A 26,026-nucleotide genomic window follows, 5' to 3' on the forward strand; every position below is an offset into this window, starting at 1 on the left:
TACGATTTTAGAGTTTGGACATGCAGTTTTTTTTCTTTTCTTTATTTTGTCAAAGAAAACCATCCGTGAACTGCTGTCCTCCTCCTTCCTTTCTAAAATTTTGGATCCGCCGCTGTTCACTTTTATCCTAAATTCATCTAAAATTTTGAGTAAATACGTAACAGCTCTGTCATGTAATTTGAATGATTCAAACAGCTTTCCATCATCGCTAAAATTAAACAGTTCTGTATTGTTAATATTTTGTATAGTTATTGTACAGTTTCTGCTTATTTACAAAATGAAACGACCACGAAGTGTTTGTATCGCAGTTATTGTATGTTACTTCAAAGGAAAACTCACTGAGTAATGTCAACAGTCTATTATAATTATCATACATTATTGCTCATGTTGTGCAATTAAATTAAAAAATAACATCTCAAACGTTTTATTTTATTATACCTCTACTGATTTTTCCCTATATTACATTAGATCATTCATTGGTATGATATGTGAATGGACATATCTCCGTGTGTTAGTTCAGTGAGCTAATCCCTGCTTTGAAATCACACCATCCGAATCCTCTAAATTTTATGTTTGTATCGGTATAATACAACAGTTAAAAGTATATCATTGAGGGAGTTAGCAAGATCCAGTTCCCCTCGACCAGGACTATTTCCCTCGGCTTCGCCTCGGGAAATAGTCCTGGCCTTGGGGAACTGGAATCTTGCTAACTCCCTCAATGATGTACTTTAACAGGAATTTAACAACCGTGGCAGCATACTAATACTTAGAGATTCAGTACTCACTAGGAAAAAGTGATTGGTGCATGCGGTGCATGTTACTTTGCATTGGTTAGCAAAAATTACAAGATGTTGCGCTTAACAACCCAAATCTTAATATAAATCAAACTATTCTTAAATACATTGATTTGATATAAACTGGGACAAGGACTGAGATATGAGCTCACCGATTTGAAAAATCTCCAAATTTAGTATTTAGAATTTCCTTATTTACTACGAAATATTAATTGCCGGCAGAACTTTAACACTTTTATTAATGTTCTGAACTAGATGTTTTAATTTTTTTCTAATTAATATCAAGCGATGCATGCAGTGCACATGTAATAAAAAAGGAAACATCATACAAGACTTTGTAAGGGACTAGAGGATATTATACATGCATCTAAAAAGAATTGGGCATAAATCAAATGAATGATACAAAATTAACTAGAAAAGGGGTGACACTGACAGATCCCTTTCCTTCTTGTAAATGCATGTACATTTTATGAATTCCGAAAGCTCTGCGTTTCCTCTTTTTTTTTTTTTTTTTTTTTTTTTTGATTTAAACAATATTTATTCAAAATAATGAATCGATTGGGTAACAGGCAATGCCTATAAATACCAAGTTGCGTTTCCTCTCCTTAGGGGGTTGGGGGAAGGTTATTTGACTCTATAAAGTTTAAGACTGAAAATCCCAGGGGTAGGTGTACGGATTCCCTCATCAGCTCTAAATCCTAACTGACTATTGATCAACTAACTGATAACTAATTACAATGTAATTCCGAAACCAAAAGTAGATATAGTTGAACAGAAAGAAAAGAATTAATTTAGGTACGTGAAGATGAGTCAAAAATGAGATACTTAGCCCCCTCCATTTCCCGGATTTCATACAGGTATAAACTTTCATGTAATTTAATTACATTTGCCGTGTCACTGTATATGTATGCATTTAACCGTACAAATAGAAAAGAGAAAGTGATAAATGAAAATACATTTATTAATTGATGAATGAAACATGTAGCAGGTTAAAACGTTCATAACCGTGACTACGGCGCGGATGCAGACGGGCACTACCTCCAACCTTTCTACAGAGGGGGGGGGGGGGGGGAGATCTGTTACATCTGGGGACGAACAACCACAAGAAGTGATATTTTGAAAATAAATCTTATTACTAATCTCAATTGTTCTTTAAATGTGAATTATAAATATATCATGTTATAATGTTAATTTTTATTGTTTATCAAAAAGGGAATGCTTCAATTTTTTTTTTCAAATTGACTTATCCATTAATATAAATATTTTTTTAAAAAATGCATATAGATTTTCTTTTCTGTTTTTTAATTTTATTTCTCTATTATATCTATTACAGCTCAATACATGAAAACGGGATAAGAATGGACAAACCTGATAAAAAATTTAAAAAAAAATCGAGGAATAGCAATTATTTATAAAATTTCTGAAACATTTTATTATTACCAATACATATCAAGCGCGGATACAGGCATTTTCCGGAGGGGGAAGGGGGGAACACAGCCGCGCACTCCAAAAAAAAAAAAAAAGAAGAAGACTCAGACATTATTGTCAAGCAAGGATAAAAAACCATAAACTTATCCATACCTTATATAGTTATTTCGTTTTGGAGGGGGAGGGGGTGTTAAATCGCTTTCCCTTTATAGATATACAGAAGATGTATAAATGTATGTGACTTTCTATGCCATTGTAACAGGGGTCCGTGTTTTCTAGACGGATTGGGTTTACTATTAATATCATTTCAACAACTCTAAAAATCCCAAGGGGAACTGATCCCATGACCACGCCCCCCCTCCCCAATTACGACATCTTAACTAAAGATATTCCTAAGATGCTTTTGTTTTGCATCCAAAGACGTATCTTAAGATAGTCCTAAGATATGTACAAAGTATGCTGCTGGTTCCGAGTTGGTTGGGGAAAAGCCGCATATGATTTGGTGATAGAAAACGAATTCGTGTCGGACGTCTGAGAAAAATTGATTGAAATTATAGCTTGAAGTTAATTTTCAATCCAAATTTGCTTTTCTCATACGCTTGATGCAGAAGACAAATAATAATTTCAATTTCCGAATAGTTTGAATTTAATTCAGATTAGAAACTTCTATCCAATCTATTCTTTTAAAGAAATCATCAATATGTTTCAGGGCACGACACTTTTCATTCTATTGGGGGGGGGGGGGGGGGGGGTAATTAAGAGGGGGACGCTGACAGATTTTGGAATAAAGAATCTGTTCTTGAAAATACATGTATAAAAAATCTCTCCTCCAGTGACCGAAATCAGTGGTATTAAGCCGATATCCGTACCAGTAGGTACGTAATGGATATATGCCGAATACTGTTCTATATGTAAAATTATCAGACTGTTTTAGGCCCGTTAGGGCCGAAAACAGTCTGATAATTTTACATATAGAATTGTATGAGGCATATATCTTACTTAAAACATTGCTATTCAAATGTCCAAAAGTTACCTGGAGGAGTCCGATATTAACACAAAAGGAGTTCAGGCATCAATAGTTTTCTACCTGAAACCATCTAATAAGTAGACAAAAGAAAAGAGAAAGTTTTTTTTTTCTTTAGACAGGAAAACCAGTGAGTGAACTCTTGTTTCATTCATTCATTCAATGGCAGTCGTTTGGCTTAGCAGGAACTATGGACAATGGTCAGGTGATGAAGAATTTTTTTTTTATGATTCGGAATATTTTTTTTATTAAGTGCGTTTGACATTGATACAGTGTTGGATGATATCTTCAAAATTCATTTAAAGTAAAAATGCGGATTTTTATCTAAAAATTTGATTGAATGATATAATGAAAATCTTGGGTTTTAAAACTGCGGTCATTGGCGAACAAACCTCGTTAAAAGAAGAGATTCGCAGACTGGTTCTTTCTCAGAAATGGATTTAAATTGGCTTATTCACAGTGCTGTATCGAAAACGCTTTGCAAAAAAACCGAATGGAAAGTGTTACTTTTGAGGAAGGTTAAAACTCCAGTTTCTTTTTCTTGGATTCGCTATTTTTAACAACTTAATTTCCTCGCGTTCGCTTTCCCTGAATTTGTTCTCCCTAACTTTTTTTTTTTGATTTCTAGGCATATTAAACCTTGATTTCACTTTAGTTGTTGTTTTTAACTACTGTCCGATTTTGTTATCACTGCCGTTTGATAATATATTATTGGACTGGTAATTATTATTATCGGACGGCTACAGGTAAATTTTTAGACTGCAAGAACAAAGGCATGACGTCACAGCAATGTTTTAAGCATACATATATCCTCAGATGTCGAAAAGCTCCACAGCTTCGAGAGTTTACATCTATAGATATACTTATATATCCCTTCAATCTGTTGGTGAATTAAAATGATTTGAAGATATATGCATATAGTCTTTAAACATAGCTTTATGCAGATTAATCCAGAAAAGCAGAATAGATTATATTTAACGCGTAAATGGAAACCCTTATGAAAAAAAAAAGAAGATATATATGTACCATGTCATTTTGTGATCGAGTTACTGGATATGCGTTACATGAAATATAATCTCTCTCTCTCTCTCTTTCTCCAGAAATATCCGATTTGATGAGGAAACATTTTTTTTCTATAAAGCAGAGAGAAATTTGTAACATATATCTTTATACGATACATTAAATCAAAGGAAATGATTATAGCGCTCAAAATCTAAATAATCACCAAAGAAAACCCAAAATTTCAAGAAAAAGAATATGGGTCAGAATGTAATTAAATATTGGGACTTTATCAAAGATTTAAGCATACACTTCGATATTGTGGTAGGCGAAATAATGTACGGTCGAATCTCCAAATATGTTACGGCTCCTCGAATATATCTGTTTTTGCATCTCTTCGTAGCATACAAAAATGTATATAATTATTATTTTTGCCTCATTTCTAAACTGTTTTTACAATGTATGGATTATTTCCGTACTGTATAAGGTGGAGACCGGTCCTTAGGATAAGACCGTATAAACCGAAGTCCCTTGTCGCAGTAGATGCTGGCACGAAAAAGATCTCTCTCTGCTCAAAAGCCGCAAGTGTCGAGTACAGGTCTAAATTTGCAGCCCCCCACCAGCAAGTGTTGGCGTCTCAATATGATTGAAACATTCTCGAAGGGACGTTAAACAACTAAGCAAACAAACAAACAAACATTTTTATACATTGTATTTACCGGTACATGTAAAAGTATACGTATTCTTTCTCTACATAAGATTTGGATTTGGATTCATCCGTCTTTTGCAGATACACCTGTATGCATGGTATTATTTAAACTGAGAACCCCCCCCCCCCCCCCCCCCCCCCACAAACACACACTTTTCTGTGGTAGCGTTGAACCGCTTGCACCGTATTGTACAGAATATATTTCTTGCAGAAAAGAAACTGAGAGTATTACACCACCCCCCTCCCCCCTCCTTTCTCAGTTTTAAGAATTTAAGTTTTGTAAAATAGTCAACACCCATTTTCCCTTTATTGCTTGTAAACGTTTTGCTTTTTTAACATTAAAAAAAATCCTGAATGTTTTCCTGTGGTTCAACCCCTCTCCACCTTAAAAAACATTGTTACAGACTTGAAACGACAAACTTTACTTTTCACGATTGAAAAGGTTCATTGTCGACGGATTTTTCCGTATTTCACGATCATGACAAGGAGCACACGGCGGGTATGACCTGTCGGCACCCACCTCTGACATTTTAGAGGTCCGTGTTTGCTCTGCTCCCGATTTGTATTGTTTAATGGACATTTGAGCTTGAATACCGTTCGTTATCTACATATATTTCATTCATTGAAAGGGCAGCTCCCCCTTTTTTGTTGCAGTATAGTCAATTTAGGGTAATGTATTAATAAAATTTGGTACTGAAAGATGGAACACCTACCCCCCCCCCCACCCCCCTTACACCTCCCACGAAATAGGATTTTCGAGTATGTTGGAATTTTTTTCTCTCTCTTGCTGCCCCTCCCCTTTTTTTCAAAAACGATGCTACGTTCCTGTGAAATATTTGACAGATACATTTATGCGCAAATTGTTAAAATGCAAAGAATTAGAAAAAATAAAACTAGCAGGTACCGATATCATTTACACATGGTTTTTATGTCCAAAACATCAAGGTACGCTTATCACCTTCATACGAGATATATAATTTATTTGTAGGTTTTATTCAACTCTGCTTGTCGCTAGCTAATTGTTAAGACTCAATATATCTACAATTCACTTTGATTCATCTAATGAAAATTGACAAAAAATAACAAAATCATGCGGTGTAAACTCATGTCAAGCTCGACGTCATCTTGGGATATGCCTACCTACTGGTACAGAAATCGGCTTAATACCAGTGAATATTAAAAAAAAATAATCCGACAATGACTGGTGCGCCTCTCGCATGAAATGCATCTTTGCTGACCAAAAGCTTTTACACAATCATGTAGTTGTTGGAAAGCTTTTTTTTTTTTTTTTTTTTTTTTTTTTTTACAAATATTTTTTATATAAACAACAAATTTAAGCATTTGCTGTTAATGAATATATAATATGAATGTGTAATAAAATATCTAAAAAAAAACCTTGATAGACATTTAAATTTTTTAAGTAAAAAATTTATTTATGAAAATAAAACACATTATTTGTGAATATTTTTAAGCCTATGGATAAAATCTTCATAAAACTAGTCAGAACTATGGAGAACATGTTAGTCAAACATATTTTAAAAAGAAATTGAAATGAAACTGCAAAATTTTAGGGAAACTATTTTTTTCAATATTTAGACCAATCCCGATCAAAATTAACACAAAATAAATAAGATGAAATTATTGCCTTCTTTAAGTATTTACCATTAAGAAATTTATTTATTTATCAAGTTCAATTACTTTTTAACGCGTATTACACCTAAACAAACTTGTATTCCTTGTGAAAATATTATCTATTATCAATTATTATAAAATTCTGGTTGGGATCAGTTTAATTTCGATCGGGATCGGCTAAAATTTGTAAAAAATAATTTCTCTAAAATTTCGCAATTTCGTTTCAATTTCTTTTTCAAATATGATTGTCTAACATATCCTTTGTAGCTGTGACTTGTTTTTTGAATATATTATCCATATGTTTTGAAAATATTCACAAATAATGTACTTTTTTCGAAAAAAAAATTTTAGTAAAAAAGTTAAAATGTCTATCTGGCTTTTCTTCACATATTTTATGAGATATTTATATTATGCATTGATTAACATCAAATTTTTAACTATAAAGCATCTTATTTGCAAATAAAACATTTTTTTTTCATTTTCTATGAAAAATTGGAGAAAATTCTTATAAAATAATTAAGAGCTAGGCCTTTCAATGCTGAAACCATGACTTAAGGAAGCTCTAAACACTGCACACTAAAGAGTTCTATTTCATAGAGTACTTTTATTGAGTGATTTGCCCTTAGAAGAAAAATAGTATAAATGGGAATCTACAGTTAATGACACAGTTTCTTATGAATTAAAGTATTCTTAATGTTATGTTAGACCAAGATTAAGTAATTGAATACATTATTTCCATTAATTTTCCTGATGCAAGTAAACAACAGTGATTTCTGTTCACAAATAGTTCATTGTCTTCGAACATTTTTTCTGCAGAAATAAGGCAGGTACCCTATGTTGAAAATGAACTTGATACACTGAATATGATATATTTTTCTCAAAGCCCAAAAAGCATTTTTCATTAGTGTTTAGAGCTTCCTCAACATGGATGTCTTAAGACCAATGGAATAAACTTTTGGTGTGGCATTCCTCCTTAAGGAAGTAATTATGGGTCCAGTTCCTAATGAATAAAAAGTCTCATTTGCGGTTTGTATAAACAAGAGCATAAATTATGGATATAAAATTTTATTCAGAAGATAAATCACAAATAAATACCTCACCTTTAATATCATCAATGTTCATTTTTGCATACTTAAACATACATCAATAAAAAGAATTGTTATTACTTTAAAAATATTTAACTATATAAATCAATACTAAAAAAGTCTAACATTTCCAATGTTTTACTGAGCGTACATTAAAAAAAATGATGTTTGACTGCAGAGTGAGATATTGGACATTGGACCGCTTATGTCACAATGTTGGCAGGATCAGCTAAATCTTATTTTCATCTGTTGGTGAGCGACAGTAACAGAATTGATCAAGTTTAACGCAGTGCAGGTAAAGGAAATTAACATCATAGAAGCCAGCACAAGTACAGTTGTGTAGTAGGCCTCTAAGAGCAAATAGAGAACAAGTATCAGCTGTCAACATGCAGTAGACCTGAAACAAAGTGAGAAAAATTATCACATCACTTATTTCAGCTAAAGGTGCTGTGAGTCATCTCACAAAATAATAAGGTTATAACCCTGCTGCAATTCTTTTATTTAGAATTGTGTAAATGTGACCTTGAACTTACCAAAATGACTTTGGTTAAAAAATGACAGATCTTTGGACATGAGTAATCTAAGAGTGAAATATGGACATCCAATTTTTCTCCATTAATACAAAATAATAGACTTACATTTTTTTCTGCCAGAGACCTTGAACATGTCACATTGACCCTCAGGTCAAAAAAAAATTTTGTAGCAAATTAAAGCTCAGTAACAAAGTTATTGACTGGACAAGAATGTTATCTCTTATATGCCAGTGGCCTTGAACTTGCCAGAATGACCTTGGTCAAAGTCAAGACAAACTTACAGGTCATAAACAATCTTTGTAGCAAGTAAGAGCTTCCAATGATTCTCCATTGCAAAGTTACAGCCTACACAAGTGTTTTATACCTTTTTAAGCCAGTGACCTTGAACTTGCCAGAATTGCCATGGGCCAAGGTCATGACACACTCTCAGGTCTTCAATAATCTTTGTACCAAGAATGAGCCTCAATGATTCTCCATTGCAAACTGATATCCTGGATAAGAAGTTTATATCTTTTCTGTCAGTGACCTTGAATTTTGACAGACTGTTTGATGGGATCCTGCCAATCAAGTTGGGTTCATCAGGACATTTGAACAATATAAGCCTTAAAGATTCAACACACTTTCATGAAATAATTATCGTTAATATTATTAAATTAGTTTAAAACTATACTAAACATAACTATTTACATCATATTGAAACACTATACTGAACAAAAGTAGTTTTGACCTCGACTTGTTAATAACAGCTCTTTGCTAAAAATAGTGATTGGGTCATGTGGGGATTTTTTCTTTACACAGCAATGACTGTTTACAATCTAACATATAAGAAAGGATAAGATAGGCTAAGATCCCATTTTGGCCCCTGGTTTGGGGTATCTTTTAGAATGTTGCAATAGTTTTTCGGTTAAAAACCTGATGTCACCCCTGCCATAAATTGAGTATTGTTTCTAAGTTATGGGATACACAGAGGCCACGGGAAGGTCAGGAAATATGTCAGTTTCTGAATTTTCTCATTTTATGCAAATTTTCATTGGTTTTACAGCACATTTTGGTTCAGAAAACATAGAGCACAAGCTTGCCTATCTACCAAATTTATATATTTCATACACTAGTATCAGATGCATCTTATGTATAAAAATCTCAGATAGGCAGCCTTGTTCTCTATATTTCCCAAAGTGAAAAGTATCTCAAATTTGATGAAATGCAACCAGAATTGAGGAAATTCTGGAAAATAACCTACTTTTAAACCCTCTTGTGGCCTCCGTGTAAGCTTTGAATCAAAATTAGTGCTGGTTTTAAAACAAGCATTATTTTTAATTCTTACCTACAAACTATCACAATTTTAACTGTGTTCTGATTTTTACATCAAATAAGGGGCCAGATTCGGCCATTACCATACCTTGTCCTTTCTTTAAAAGTTTTTAGATTATTTATTTGAAGGCTGAAATGGGGGTTCAACAGTTATTTTATCAATACGACCTACTGGTCTTTTACACGACTAGACCACTCGTTTACTAGACTGGGTCAAACATGCCTTAGTGTCAAACCCTGTTGAACTAGCTGGAATGACCTTGGGTCAAGATCTTGACACACCAACAGGTCATAAACATTCTTTGTACCAATTAAGTTTGAGCTTCCAATGACCAACAAGTTGGCACCGATAGACTGACAAGGTGATTCTTATATATTCCCCCAACCTTTATTGTGGGGGTAGAAGACCAGCATGATGAATATAAGACAGAACATTCAGGATCTAATTGAAAAATGGGGACTCCTGATACAAGTATCAGAGTGGAAGGAGATGCTCAATACAAAAATGCTACCTTCAGTGCCATTGGGAAAACCCAATTCTAAGCTGCTACCCAAGTGACATATACTGTGTTCTTAGAGGAAGAATATTGTAGCAGTGTTCTATGGAAATAAATTTTGTAAGAAAGGTGAAAGCTGAGAAATAAAGGAAAGGAAGTTACCTGCCCAGCCATGAGGACTGCACTGTCACCATTCCTCCAAAGACAATGCTTGTGGATGAGAAGAGATGGGCTGCAGAAAGTGAAAGTGAGCTGCAAAGTGATGACCATCCACTAGTCATCTTCTATTTCACCAGTGATGGTTAAGGTGCCACTCTATACGGATTATCTGAAAAACAAGGAAATTTCATTAAAAACCTAAAAGACTTGCTGCAATTCTTTGATTCTCAAACAGACAGCTATGGCTCAATTAGCAGCCACACATTTCTGAGAAGAATAAAAGAATCCACACAACGAAAATTTGCCCTTGACCTAAAGCTTCAATGCAAAACAGAATAAAAAAATATCAGTACTATTAGCACTATTCCATGAGATTTACCTTTGATTAAGTGGGCCATGTCTTCTACCATCAATTCAATCAGAAGCTGCTACCAGAAACAGTGTGGAAAGTCCTGTCAACTTACCAGTAATTCCTTTTCCTGTCAATGACTGAAAAGCAATGAGTAGAAATTTCAGTGTTGCCTAGTGACTATGAATTAAACATGACAGAAGAAAATATTTGTTAGAAGATTATTAACTTGACTTTTAAGTCCAAATAATCTTGCTAGCTAAAATTAAAAGAGTGTTCCAAGGAACACATGTGTCGCCTGATGAACAGCATCATTATTTAAGATTAAAAGAAAATCTAAGGGTGGTCAAATATTATTTGATACAAGCATTATGAAGGCTGTTAAGAGATTATTAGTACATAGTGTTTATTTTTCTTTCCAAGTAATGCCTTTTGGTGAAAAATGGCATATATGTTTGACAAACACTAAGAATTAATAAAAGCAACAAATATTTTACAAATATTTTATTTCTTCTTTTCAATGGTATATTAATGGGTAAATAGAAGGGGTACCCGGTGCCGTCACGAAATCATATATTGAAATATGTTATACCTATGTTCAAACTCACAGTGGACCCATATACAGCAAGAGCGAAAATAATTCAAATTATATATAAGTATTTATTTTTTCAATTTCATTTCAATTCATTTTGTGCAAGCTTCTTAGAATTTCAATCAGAAATATGGAGATCATAAAAAAATCTAAGCTTGGTATAGATATCTGATTACATCAATAAAATAGATTTTGACATCAACGCGACACAGCAAGCATACCTAGAATTTTACATAGCTCTGTGGAGAACTCTTTTCCAGACTAAAAGATCTTCTAAAACAATAACAACTAGTGCTAACTGTAACGGGAACTGTTTCAGATGTTCCCCAAACACTTCCCCATTCTCTTATGGGCCCCATTCATTACAGGATTCATTTCATTATGCAATTCTTTTGTTTAATAAATCTATACTTTATTTTCATTAGTATTTATTCGAAAAACAACACTGGTATAGTTCTTTGAGTATTAGCCAATTGGATTTCAGCGCATGCTAGGCCTGAGTATTGCAAACTACCTAACGATATAATACATATCATGATACGGTCATGTGATATACAACATGTACCATAATACAGCTGTCACCAATTGAATTAAGCTTTATTTTAACATATAATTCTTTGCTAACTCCACAGTTATAGAAAATATACAAAGAATATCTTGATAACCCTTATCAAAGTTAATAAAAGGTGGATTTATAGTCTTGATATTGTATTTTTTCTTTGCTACCTTTTTTCAGCCATTTTAAAACATTAAAATTTGTTAGGTTGAATGTAGAAGTTACAAACAAAACAATGAAAATTATCTTCTACTGTATCACAATACATACATGGTAATACGCGTATCGTCAGCCCTTGCAATCAATACGATCGATGTATTGCTGTATCGTTACACCTCTAGCGCATGCACATGCCCATATTTTCTAAATATTTCATATTTCTTCCTCGTGAAGAAACTCTCAATAAATAGCTATGTAAGAAATCTAAAGATTTTCATTGAAAACTATGAGAGATACAGCCATATAAGTATTAGCCAATCAGAATCCCTGTTCTTGCATTCAATTTTCATAGTAGCACAATGTAGGAACCCATTAAACCTATCTATATTCTAAATTCCATCCAGTTTTGTTAAAAACTAAGAAAGTTACTACTGTAACAGCCATTTTAAGTTTAAGCCACTCAAATTGCAGCACACTTGCATGAGCATGTTTTCACAATATCTCATATATTATATCAAAATGTAGAGCCTTGTTGTGTATGACTATGTTTTAAATTTCAAAGCATTTCATAAAAAAACACAAAGGTTATTGAGATTTTTTGTGTCAGTCAAACAGAGCAAAGCACACATGCATGCACATGCTTTCTTGCTAATTCAACCACCTCTTCTTGTCTACACCACTAATATAAGTCTATACAATGAAGTTCAAAGCATATCATTAAAAAACAGGAAGGTTAATGGTGTTTCAATTGCTTCAGTCATTTCACTCCTTGCACGCACACGCATGTGCATCTAAGTGTGGGGAAAATGACCTTCCTTCTGCACATCTACACAACATACCTGTTAACCCTAAAGAGGTTTCATCTCAATCAGTTGAGTAGTTTCTGTGATGACAGAGAAAGAAGCATTAAAGCTTCCAGACTGTCTCAACATGGTAAAGATCTATGGCTGGCATGAGATGAAAATGAAGAAGCAATGCTGCTTTAGGTCAATAGACATATGCAAGTTTATAATTCCAATGGGACATGTCTAATTATCCTACCAATTAGAAATTTTGCATAGCTGTTTTATTTGTTCTTGTTAAAATGTTGACAAATTTTCATGAATTTATGTCTTTCTTTTATGGAGTAAAAGTAAATGTCTCATTAATTTCAAAATAGCCCTAATATAGTAAAGAAAAAAAAATTCACAAATAGTAAGACCAATGCAGAATAGCATTTATCATATAAAATCTGACAATAAATATATGATTCCCCACCCTTCAAAGCTAAGGTGAATTATAAAATTGAAATTAACAAGAAGTCTGTGAGCCAATGTTCACTAGTAATACCCCCGCTTTGATGTGAATATACATTCTGATGTGAATATACACAAGTTCAGTTATGGACAGACACAAGGGTGAACAAGAAGTTGACATCGGATTCGTACAAAAATGAATCCCACAATATGACATGCCTAAACAAAGAATTGCTAAAATTTCAAGCATCTGCAATCAGTAGTTGCTGAGAAAATTGGGACCAAAATTTGTTATGTATGGTACGGACAGACACACGGATAAACAGGAAGTTGACATCGGATTCCTACAAAAATGAATCCTACCATATGGCATGCCTAAACAAAGAATGTGCTAAAATTTCAAGCATCTGCAATCAGTAGTTGCTGGGAAAAATGCGACCAAAATTTGTTATGTATGGTACGGACAGATGCACGGATAAACAGGAAGTTGACATCGGATTCGTACAAATATAAATCCTACCATATGGCATGCCTAAACAAAGTGTGTGCTAAAATTTCAAGCATCTGCGATGAGTAGTTGCTGAGAAAACTGTGACGAAATATTTGTTATGGACAGACAGACACACAGAAAGACAGACACGCAAGGGTAAAACAGTATACCCCCCTCTCCTTCGGAGTGGGGGTATAATTAAAATAATTATTTTTAATAAATATATCTTTATCCCAGATATCTTTCAAAAGAGATTTCAGTCTCTCTTCAGTCTATAACGATACTTTTGGTATACCCATCCTGATGTCTTTTCATTGTATTTAAATTTCAGTTTGTGTGGTAATATTGCATACAGTTTCAAAGTAAAGTGTCATGAGCTCATATACAGTAACATGTGATATAAATGCTAATTATCAAAATCCTGCCTCTCAAAATCATAAAAAAAAAAAAATAATAATAATAATAATTCAATCAACTGCCAGAGTGATTTTATAAAGTCAAAGGTCAAGGTCAACTGAATTGTAATGTAACAAACTCACTTGCATTGAACTCTCTTTGCTTGAAAAATCGGTTTGTTTGAAATGAATTTGGTTTCTCCTAAAATGCTGGTACAGTTTCTTTGCAATAAATACTCGTTTAGATTGAAATCGGTTAACTTGAAATACTCTGTTAATTTGAAGTGATTTTGGGGTCTGCTGAACACAAAGCTTATAGCAGTTTTGATAACGGGTACATTGAAGTTGCCAATTGCGACGCGTGGACTCAGGTGACTGACTATATACGGAGTCTAGCACGTGTTAATTTTTCAAAGGTGATTTGATGTTGGTGGACCTGTACAAATTTAATTATGTGTTGTATAGATAAAACAATAATCATTGAGCATTTCTCACCAGAACATATTAGTCACCATTTTTATTTTCTAACTACGGCATTAAGACTGACATGGATAAAATACGCAGGGGTGTCATGTGTAAATTGGTGTGTGGAGAATAGGGCTGTGTATTGACCAAAATATTTCGATATTTTATAAAGCAATACTTTTTTCGTGTATAAATAGTCTTGATAGTTTTCTAACACAAATCAAAAAAAAAAAATAAATAAATAAAAAAATAAAACGGTAAAAAAAATTTAGGACTTTTTTGAAAAATAGAGATAAGTACATTTCTGAAACACTGCATGTAATGTTATGTAAAAAATATGAATTCTCACATGTATATTTTTTTTTTACTGTACAGTCAAGCCTCGTTACCTCGAACTTGAAGGGACCGAGAAAAAACTTCCGAGATATCTGAGGATTCGAGATATCGAGGGTAAAATATTTAAAGAATAAGTGGTTGGGACAGCAAATCACTTTGACATATCCATGGTATTCGAGATATCAGTGTTCCAGATAATGAAGTTCAACTGTATCTACATTTTTTATGTAATTCATAGCACACAGATATAATGAAATTCGGTTAATCTGAAATAAATCTCAAGGTCCCTTAAATTTCAATGTAAACGAGTTTGACTGTATATGGTATTTTACAAAAGCCAAAGTGCCAAGCAATGCAAGTGCAAAGTTATCAAATCCATTCCTCTTACAGTTCTCAGGATCTAGGGTATGACAGACAGACAGACACCATGTAAAGTGATCTCTCTCTGGCTCTAAATTCGCTCTTGAGTACATCTTGACCTATGATTTTAACAAGAGGAATATAAAATAAATTATTTAAAAAATTGAAATAAGAAATGTTTTATATTGAAAAGTATATTGCAAATATATAAAAAAGATAAAATAAGCAGATTTTTTCATCAACTTACTTTTTTTTCTTGAAATGAATTTGATAATTTCACTGGAATTACGCATGTGTAGGGGGACATTTTCAACCATGTCAAAATAAAAGTCAAATATACGGCGATAATACCTTGTACACAGAATATCTTCATTCACTACTGTTTAGGAAGGATAAAATTAACATACAAAAGTATTTTAATGCACATTATATCTAAAATAAAAGAAAAATAGGAATTTATTTCTTCTCATATTTTGAACGTAACATCTGTCAGACTCAATACACCGGGTACATTGTTATAAAATGGGCCATTGTTTATGCAAACTGTTTTATCTTTCTTGTCTACTGATAGAAAATTTACCTGTTTATCAATTAAGTGATCGCAGATTCAACAGAAAAGCACGTGTGCTTAGAAATTAACAAATCTGTGGGATGCTTCCTGTGTCTGTCATGGCAAGTGGGCGTTACGTTCTATTTAAAGAATGGAGCTCGGAGATGCTTCTTCTTATACATTTGACTTAAAGGTTATGAATATTTAAATTTTCTCCAGTGTTCTATGCAAATGTGTTTACATTTCGATAAGAAGAGCTACAGAGAGAGCCCGAGAAGCCACGAACGTTTGTCTGTCAAGTGTTACGTTACACAAAGTATGTTACGTTCATGAAAATATAAGTTGTCTTTATCCTAGATTTTAAACACATATCATCAAATATTGTCAGCTGGTAGGTGTATTTTGGATTTTTTTTTTTTTTAAATATGAACTTGCACGCTCTTCATCACTACATAAACACTTAAAATTTGACATTTCTTACATAACGCACTGATTGACAGACATTGCCTGAATGCTATCGTAACGGTGACGGACAAAACGAATGTCTGTTCATGTTACGTGAATCAAACGGGTGCATTCAGATTTATACGTTCAGTGAATTAAACCAAAAAGTATTTTTATTTAAGAATATTAGTGTATCATAAGGCAAAATTTGTCTTTATAACTTAAACAATACAATTTTGTAGTTGTTTTCTTGCAGTTTTAAAAACGAGTCTGTCAGGGTTACGTGCATCCGTACATGTTACGATATAGGTTTCATCTATATGAAATAATTTATTTTTTTAAATTTCATTAGTATTTTCATAAATAATAATGTCTTGTGTATTATAATTTACAAGAATAAAAGATAAGCTTTGAATGATAAATTTTATTGGCTCGTTTCAAACAAGTATTGCTCAAGAAATATCGTAACATGACAGACATGGTGGAAATTTTGTATGTTACAAAGCGTATAGCAGAAATTTATTTTTTAAAAATTCAAATTTAAAATCTATAAGGAATCAAAATTTGAATAATGTCCATTTCTTACGGCAACATTATCTTTTTGATAAAATAATGAAAGTTTATGGTTTATTTGGCTGATTAAGTAAAGGAGTCTGTCAGTGTTACGATCATCAGTTTGTGCATCAAAAGTAGCTTAAAAATCTTTTTTCTTCTACGTAAGAGTGAAAAAAATTTTGGCATTGTTTAAGGAATTGTTTAATTTTATTTTTTACAGATTATTTGTATTGCTAAGCATCAGAAATGTAGTTTAATCATGTCACGTTTTATCATACGTCTGTCATGTTACGTTATATGTCTGTCATGTGTTACGTGACACATATTTCAAACATTAATAAAATATTTATTTTTGACTTGATTATCTATTCAAACATTTTTTTGTCCTATTTAGAGTCAAAACTTCAAATACACATAAAGAAATCTAAGAAAAAAACGTGTCTACAGAATTCTTTATTTGTCCTCCCAGATGTACTCAAGAGCGAATTTAGAGCCCTCTACGTGTTGCTTTTACCAAAAATTTTTTCATAATTTTGTTTTCTTACCTCTCTGAAGAGCATGACAAAGGTTACATAGGTGATAGGTAGAAATACATGCATGGGATGTATTGGTGTAATCTTTTTAGTGAGCAGATTGCATCATGCATTGTTTATCTGCTGTTGCTGATCTTTAACAAGGGAGACTTCTCCTGAAATAAGAAAAATTCAAAAGTGAAATTACCTGTTACTCTTAAAGGGACATATAGACACAGATTCGACATTTTGAAATATTTTCTCAAATTGCCTGTATTATATCATGACATATATGTGGCTATAGCATTTCACATATAAATATTATAAAAAACTTATAATAAAAAACTTATTTTATCTGTAAATTATTGAAACTATGAATTTCGGGATGCGTTTGATTGACACATCCTTGCAATTAAATTAATCAATTAATATGACCCTCACTAGATAAAAGATGAAGAAAAAATGAATGATGCTTGGACAAAATTTGAGATCAGAAATAAAATATATTCCATATGCAGCTTTTAATACAGAAAATTGATATTATTGATAGGTAAGATACCTTCAATCATGTGGATTTCACATGCTGATAAACAGTTTACACACCATCCAGGAAGTTGCATCATGAACACCTAAAAAAAGAGTATTCCTTAAATTCATTGATTGCCCACAAGTATAATATTCCTAATATTTGAGTCAAAAATAAATACTGTAGGCCGAAAATGAGAAACCGAAAAAGAAAACCTGAAAAGAAATTGTCCCTTTCTACAAAGAACAACAACTGACTAAGTTCATTTTGATTTGCTATTCCTGGCTCTAAGCTAAGCAAGGGTCTACTGGAAAGAAAGGGTAAATTATTCATATGGTAAAAAATTAACAAATCAAACTTTGTAAATAAATACCCAAGCATTTGGTTTTGTCTTTGATTTCGACAAAATGTTATTGATCTCCAAAAATTTTTGTTTATGTGTGCTGAGCCACAGTAAAATTTTAAATGTTGTAGAACTGTATATCCATATCTAGATTCAGTAAGAAATTTCTAGTCATTTGACAAGTTAATTTCACAGTTTCATCAAAGTTTGATTAACAATGTTATGGTTAATAAAATATTATCCAATATAAGCTTATAATTATATTATTAAAGTGCAATTTGTCAAAGTAAAAAATGCCTGTAAAAAGAACAAGTGGCCATGGGCAACAATGCTCACCGAGTCACTATGGCCTTGCTGTTCTACTTTTTTTTTTTACTACACATGATGATGTATATTTATTAATATGTAAAAATTTGATTGTCCATTGTGTCCTATCCTGGGAGGTCATGATTTAAACAAACCTGAATGTACACTAAGTAATGAAGCTTTCAGAGAATTTTCATTTTCTGGTCCACTGATTCTTGAGAAGAAATTTTTTAAAGATGCCATTAAATTTACAATTCTTAATTATTTCCCCTTGAAAGAGGGTGTGGCCCTTCATATGAACAAACTTGAATTTCCTTTACCTAAGGATGCTCTGTGGCAAGTTTGGTTTAAATTGGCAAAGTGGTTCTGGAGAAAAAGATGAAAATGTGAAAAGTTTATGTCGCTGCCTCCAACAACAACAGTGACAGACAACGGACAAATTTTGATCAAAAAACCTCTCTTAAGCCTTTGGCTTAGGTGCGCTAAAATAAAAGATGGAGAAATAAAATTTATTGTTAATGACAGTTTTACTTATGTATTTTAAAACTCTTTCTCAAATACCATGGATATGTCTAAGTGCTCAAGTTCAGTGAGTTTATGAACTTTACCCTCTATTCTTGAAACCTCAATTATCTGTTTCTCAAAGGGTTTTTTTTTTCAGTCCCATCTATTGCCATAATAGGCTTATCTCCAGGGGGTCCTCATGACTAGCAATTACATAAGCAACAATGTTTTTGAATATAAATATATCAAAAAAAATAAATCTGAATAATTGAATGACAAGATATGCATTCGACATTGGGTGACACAATTGGGGAAAATATTCTGGCATGTTACCCTCGAAGTAAGTGATTGTGAAATTTACTTGTCTGAACATAACTTTTACTTGTATGAAAATATTTCATAAAAGACCTATTTAACAATTTGAAAAAATATTGTACGTTACAATAGTCTATAATACATTCATTGAGTCTGTTCTTGAGATTTTGAGTGGACACATCTATTGCAAATTACTAAACTGTATCATCCTATCCTAAAGTAGATGTAAATCATGTTATATAATTACATGTATGAAAGAAAAATAGTAACAACAAGAAATAGCTTACTATATGACTTCAAATTTTTCTTTGCCTTCTTTTGCTTATCCTTTGTAGCCTAAATTGTCTTTTGCTAAAGCTCTCCTGCCAGATAATAAAAACCCAAATTTCCTTCAGTAAATGTACACGTTTCAAAGTTACTGTAGTTCTAAGTAGTCAACTTCCTGGTACTTTAAATATTAAAATTAAAATTGTGACAAACACCTGAAAAACATCAGATATTTCAGACAAGTTTCATAGTACTGTAACATTGTTCCTGATCAAGTTTGACAACCAGGGCCATCATTATTATGAGCAGGATCAACATTTAACTATTTACAAACCGCATGCATGGCATGTTTTCATTTTGAACCTCCGATAAAAAGTTGACAACAAATTTTAATTCTTTAAGTTTTCATGCTCAGCTATAAAAAATTCTTCCTAGAAAAATATCCCTTGTCAAATCGGACAAGTGGTCAGCAATTATCACTTGTTCATGAAAAATTTTACTGGTACATGTACTGGACAAGTGGATGAGCGTACAATGTCGAGCCCTGGAACTATGCCCCATTTTTTGTTTACATTTGCTTAGCAACCAACAGCATTAAATCTCGAACCCGAGCTATTATAATATGTAGCATAAAAGCACACGAGGATGATCAAGAGGGTGTTACAACTGTTTCAGTCTGTTTTGTATTTGTTTCTGGCATTTGTTATTAACTGTTTCTGATGTGATGTAAATTCTTCATGGTATATATAGTGAAACTATATTTGTGATAAAAACATGATAAAAAAAATTATTAAAAAATGTATTTCAAAAATGTAAATGATACTAGTAGTATAAAAACTCATTTTTAAGCATTTCAGAGTAGATTATAAACATCGAACCTAATGGGTCCTAGAAAAAAACTTTGTGATATCCTACAATTCAAGATACTGAAGTTAAAATATGTACTTGTAGCATAGCATAAATTTTCCATCTTTAACGCTCAGTTATACCTCGATAAATATTGCTAATGAGAGGAGGAGTGCAATTAATATTTCTATCTTCATGATAACACAAATCTAAATAAGTCAGTTAATTTTATAGCTAATTTAGCCTTCATTAAGTTCAACAAATTTCTTTAAATCTGTTCAGAATCAGACAAGTAAAAAATATTCATGCATTCGGACACAGGGTTTAACATTTATAAGGCATGTCTGATCGACACTGACTAGTAAAAGTTTGGTCCTGTCTAAAAATTGAGTGTACATCTGACATGTAAATATAGCAAGTGTGCAGCATGTGTGTTTTATTCATCTGCTCTCATGTACACACAGGATTCGAAATACCCCAAACTGTAGGGGTCTACAAATACAGTCATGACTTTAATGATTTTGGATTAAAATCAAAAACAAGTAATTGTAATTGGAAGTATTCTATCAATACTAATATGTCAAGTTTCATCTACCAATATAATGCTACAACATTGACGAGAAAAAACCATGCGTTTTCTACATGGGCATTTCTTCAATCAATTTGTTTATGTACCAGTATAAATTTATAAGAATCTTCTTGGGTTTTAATGTGATGGAGGAGGGTGCCTTTAGTCACCAGGATGTTGTAACGCGGTCTTAAAACTCTTTAATAGCTTTGGGGCATGAACTACTTGTAAATTCATTTAGTTAAATAATCTAACTGTGTCTCCAGACGAGCCCTCACCACACCTCTCTTAAACCGGGTCTGAAGCACATCATTATTTTAATAATTAGAAAATTCTATCTACAACTACTTCCTCTTCCAGATGACTCCAGTCTATTGCAGTGCAAACAAAAAAATGAGTTTTTATATTTTTTGGTTTTAGTGTTTGGTATCTCCACTGCTTTACTGTTGTTACAAGGATTACAGCAAGTTAAACTATGAATTAAATCGTTTATTTTATACATACATGTGTACCATGCATGTTCATGACTTGTTGGTTGTCAAATGTGTGGATATGTCATGCGAGGAACAGACGTAACTGCATGCGCAAGGTAAAATACCATGAGTCGTGAAGCACGGGTCTGTGACCTTTGGAATACAGATGTATTTCTGCTGTTTGAGTAACCATACACCACTTTGTGTGCAGTAAGGCATGGATAAGTATGATTACTTCACATTGTGCTGAATAATTACCAATCAATTATCAAGTTTACCTGAACTGATCTTCTTTGTTAATCCATTCAAGAAGTAACTGTTTGGTCACAAATTAACTGAGCGTTGTATATAGCCCTAAAACTTTTATAACTTTGAGTGCAATTGCGCAGAAAAAGACACATTTTCAAGAGAAATTTTTTCATGAACATGATGAATTGTTTTCAGATGAGCTAAAAGTTGAAAATTATCACTGCACGAAAGTGCGATTTTCTGCACATCTCGAGAAAAAAACCTAATTAAAGAAATAAGTTTGATTTAGTAGTTAAATAAAGCTACTTCAGGTAGGTAAATAAAGCTATGTAGGTAATTCAAGCTACGTAGCTAAAACTAGTGATTGTGCTAGCTAAATGACTGTTTATCAGTGTATCGTCCAAGTGTAGAATTGTAGATATCTCTTTACTAAAACTTTGAATTTGATAGATTTGAACTTAGGCGACTAACCGTATGTTTCTTACACATTCTTCTAATACTTCCACAACAAAACACTCGCCGCAACCGTTCTTATTAGTCATCCTAAGCTTCCTCAGTCCTCGGTCGGAGCCTGTACTGCCATTTTGGTTGGCTAAATAACCCGACCCACTATTGTTTCGTAAATTGCCAACCCGTTTTTTTTTTTTAATACAGAACATTTAATTCTAATAAATCAGATCTTATTTCCTCTGGTAGTCTATCACATTTTTTCAGACCAGCTGTACAGCATTTGAAGACAGAATAAAAAGATAAATATTTATTTATAATTGCCATGTCGAACCTCGTATTAGTCGATGCTGAAGAGAGATGGTGATGAGGACGGAAATGCACAATTCATTTATTTTATTGATTAATCCTATTGCAAGTAATTTATGATAGTATCGTCATGATTTTTTCATAAGTATGCAATACAGAATTAAAAAGTTTTGAAATTAATGGTAAATAAACATGATAAATGGCAATATTGATAATGTATTTTTTATCACCCTGTACACATACTGACACTGACTGAGTGTAGGGCACTGTATTACAGTATTTCTGGTAGAGCTTGAAATGACATTTGTTTAATCATAAAATATGCTCTTAAAGTGAAGAAATTGCATGCATCTAATTAAATAAACGAGAAAACTACATGCATGGGTCCCAACTTGCATTTCATTCTATGTTAGGGGTCTCTTAGCAATACCCAGAGACCTATATAGTAATATATTAACAAAATATCACATAATTTATTCGATATATACACACCATCTTGTAAAATATTGTATCGTGTCATAGGAGTTGTTCTATTGCACACCTTAAACATACACATAGCCCAATCACCCTGTAGTATGTGTTAAATGTTTATGCATATTTATGTGTTATGTGATTTACATTTGTTGTGCAGTACTTATACATTGTTTAAAAGAATTCTTAATTATTTTAAAGATAAAGTCTTGGGTCCCTGTATTTATTTTGGGACAGACAATAGACACTAATTATAATTTAATTTAGGGTACATGTACATTGATCAGCAATTCAATTTGTGTCTATGATTTAGTTGCTTTCAAATTCAGGCTTTTAGATCAGTCTCTACTCCAGTGGAAAGGATGATTCCTCTTGATTTTGGAGTCAAAAGGTCAAAGTTATGATTGCGGGGTATGGATATGGAATGAAAAAGAGAAGATAATGAACAGTGATCTATTTCATAAAAATTATAAACAATACAAATGTTTGAACACTGCATAAACACAGACCCCCTGAAATTCCAGAGGTGGGATCACGTGCCAAGGAGGATTAAGCATCCAGTGGCGGATTCAGGGGGGTTTTGGGGGTTCGGGAAAAAACCCCTGCCCAATCCAGAAATTTTTTTTAGAAGTGTCATTTTAACAATATCTTTCATAAGTGAGACTCTATCCAAGCCCATTGTTTTACAAAAAGAGGTGAAATATACAGCCACCACGAGAAATCCCTTTCCGCTTGAGCACACACAATACACAGTCAAGTAATCAACAGTACAGAGATCATGATAGTCCGTGCAGCTAGTGATGATATAAGGTCATACACTAACAACTGAACTGCACATAGTTATTACGGTATCGTATTCTTTCTTCCATAATAGAATGTTACTTTATTGAACTACTTGAATAAACTGTGATTATTATTATTTAGAAAAAAATTAATTAATACTATCAGCAGATCAGGGACGTATATTTTATGCTATGAACGTCTCTGATACAATATTTTCATGACATAACTATAGTGGGAAAGTAGATTCTTCGAGACTTTCAAGACTTTTTTTTTCAAACATTCCGCTAGTTAGTGGGTAAAAAAAAAGAATAAAGGGTGCATTTATGTTAGAAATTATAACCCCCCCCCTCCATGAATAAGTAATAATTTTAGAATTTTCCCAAAATAATTTATATTTATTCTTCAATATGAAATATCATTATTTGTTCATACTGCAAATTATATGAATAGTATTGTCAAGTAGTTGAAAAGAGTAATTAGGGTTTCTACACAAAATCCAATTTTCTAAGTGTTGGGAAATTGCACTTCAGTTGTATTTTGGTACTCAGAGCTTCACATGTGACACATTGGACGTGCATTTTAAAATAAAGAATTGGATATTATATATCAAATGTCGATATTTCTAATTTTATCAGATTTTACATTTATTTATTTATTTTTTAGAAGAGTCTCATTTTTCATGTTTTAATACATGAAAGTTAAAAATTAATCCCAAATTTTTAATTTTTTGTTCAAATTCTTGAAAATTTGGGTAGGCCGGTCTTGAAAAAACAAGTGGCAAAAAACAAATTCATTCAATCTAAAATGCTGGAAAATGCACCATTTGGAGCCATTTCTAAGACACCCCCTCCCATGCCCTCCCCCTTCGGCCCTACGGGCATCATCCCCCCCCCCCCACAAGAACTTCTGGATCTGCCACTGTGCATCCCCTGTTGACCGGCCACACCCACTGTGAGCCCTATATATTGATCAAGTAGATGGAACATTCGATAGTCAAATTTAGCATATAAACAAAGGCCTAACAATTGGTATGAAGCAAGTCAGCCAAAATACTACCCAGTGATAGGTTATATTTGCTAACAGGTAAATCTTTGTACACCCTTGATTAAACCTGGATAACAAATCTTCATTTCCTATATAACCTAATAATTTCTCTGTAAACCCAGTTCCACTAATATTTTAAACTATTGATTTACTACATGCTTCAGTATATCGTGACATCATGTTGTATGGTGTTTATTTGATATAGAAACTATTCTTTGTGATGTCACATTATTTAACCCCACCCCAGCTTTAGCTGGGTGTAAGGAAATTTACACCCCGCTTGCTAACCAATCAGATCTAGTGTTTTAAGATACATAGGAAATAATTAAGGACTTTTATTGAAGGATATATAAAGATTTTTCAATCCAAAGAAACATGAATTATATCAATTGAGGCAATGAAATTATAATTATTTTACCAAACTTTTTCATTATTTCATAAATATCTCAAAAGCTTTTAAATATGGTCCCTGTATACTGCCCTACTCATCTGCAAAAATGGGTACAAAACTGGTTGTTACAAAGAAACTTGGAAGAACTTGCACATGGACTACTTGGGAGCTACTTCACAGTTAGATTACTTTTTCTGTTTAACACGACAAAATGCTATAATGGTTACAACCAAAAGATTTACTTGAAATGCTTCACTTATATAGTAGCATTTATTATCTTGATACATCAGCTTTGTATATTTATTAGTATGATTGCAAATAGATGAACAGGCAGGCACATATGCTAAAGTGTTCCTTCACTTTGATTTTTTAATTATTTTAATAGATACTACTTATTTTTGAAACATATTTTCTGATCTGTTCCTAGAACGAATCATAAAATTTATAAATGAATGAACTTCTTTTCTACAATTTCAGCACTGTCCAGTAAATGAAGCCAGGTTTCTCAAACTTTCCATTTTGACATTTCTGATCAATTTAAATTTATTTAAATTATGTATATAATATCTTGTAGTTGAATACATAAAAAGAGTTGGTAAAATGTATATAATTATGAACTTTTAACTAATTGTTAATTTGTTTTATTTAAATTATATGTAGTAATTGATTAATGAGTGGTTGGTTGTTTAGAACTATAAAAGTTTGCATCAAAATGTGAAAACTTGTTGGTGATTCATATGAAATTCATCAAATGCTAAATAAAAAACATGCACAGTCAAACCTCATTATCTTAAAATAGATGGAACTAAAAAAACTTAGAGATATAGGAGTATTCAAGATATCGAGTGTTAATTTCTTAAAAAATAAGTGGTTCGGACTTCCAGTTAACTTTGACATATCCATGGTATTAAAGTTATCAGTGCTTGAGATACCAAAGTTCAACTGTATTTAAATTTTCAGTGACTGAACACTTTTGGAATGCATCTGATACACCTGCACAAACAAAAGTTTCTAG

The 26,026-nt window shown here is 32.6% G+C and overlaps 1 long non-coding RNA gene across 1 annotated transcript; it reads right to left on the minus strand.

Moving 5' to 3' along the window:
• Nucleotides 1–7,800: 7,800 nt before the first annotated feature.
• Nucleotides 7,801–22,114, minus strand: LOC133203708 (uncharacterized). Its single transcript, XR_009723451.1, has 6 exons — nt 22,038–22,114; nt 17,729–17,798; nt 17,203–17,345; nt 10,551–10,660; nt 10,175–10,340; nt 7,801–8,068 (listed from the first exon to the last, which is right to left on the minus strand). It is a non-coding gene; the product is annotated as an uncharacterized LOC133203708 (long non-coding RNA).
• Nucleotides 22,115–26,026: the final 3,912 nt, after the last annotated feature.

The sequence above is a fragment of the Saccostrea echinata genome, unplaced genomic scaffold, assembly GCF_033153115.1.
Source record: "Saccostrea echinata isolate AGI-Se365-2 ecotype Australia unplaced genomic scaffold, CSIRO_AGI_Sech_v1 ptg000051l, whole genome shotgun sequence".
In the NCBI taxonomy this organism is placed as follows: Eukaryota; Metazoa; Mollusca; class Bivalvia; order Ostreida; family Ostreidae; genus Saccostrea; species Saccostrea echinata.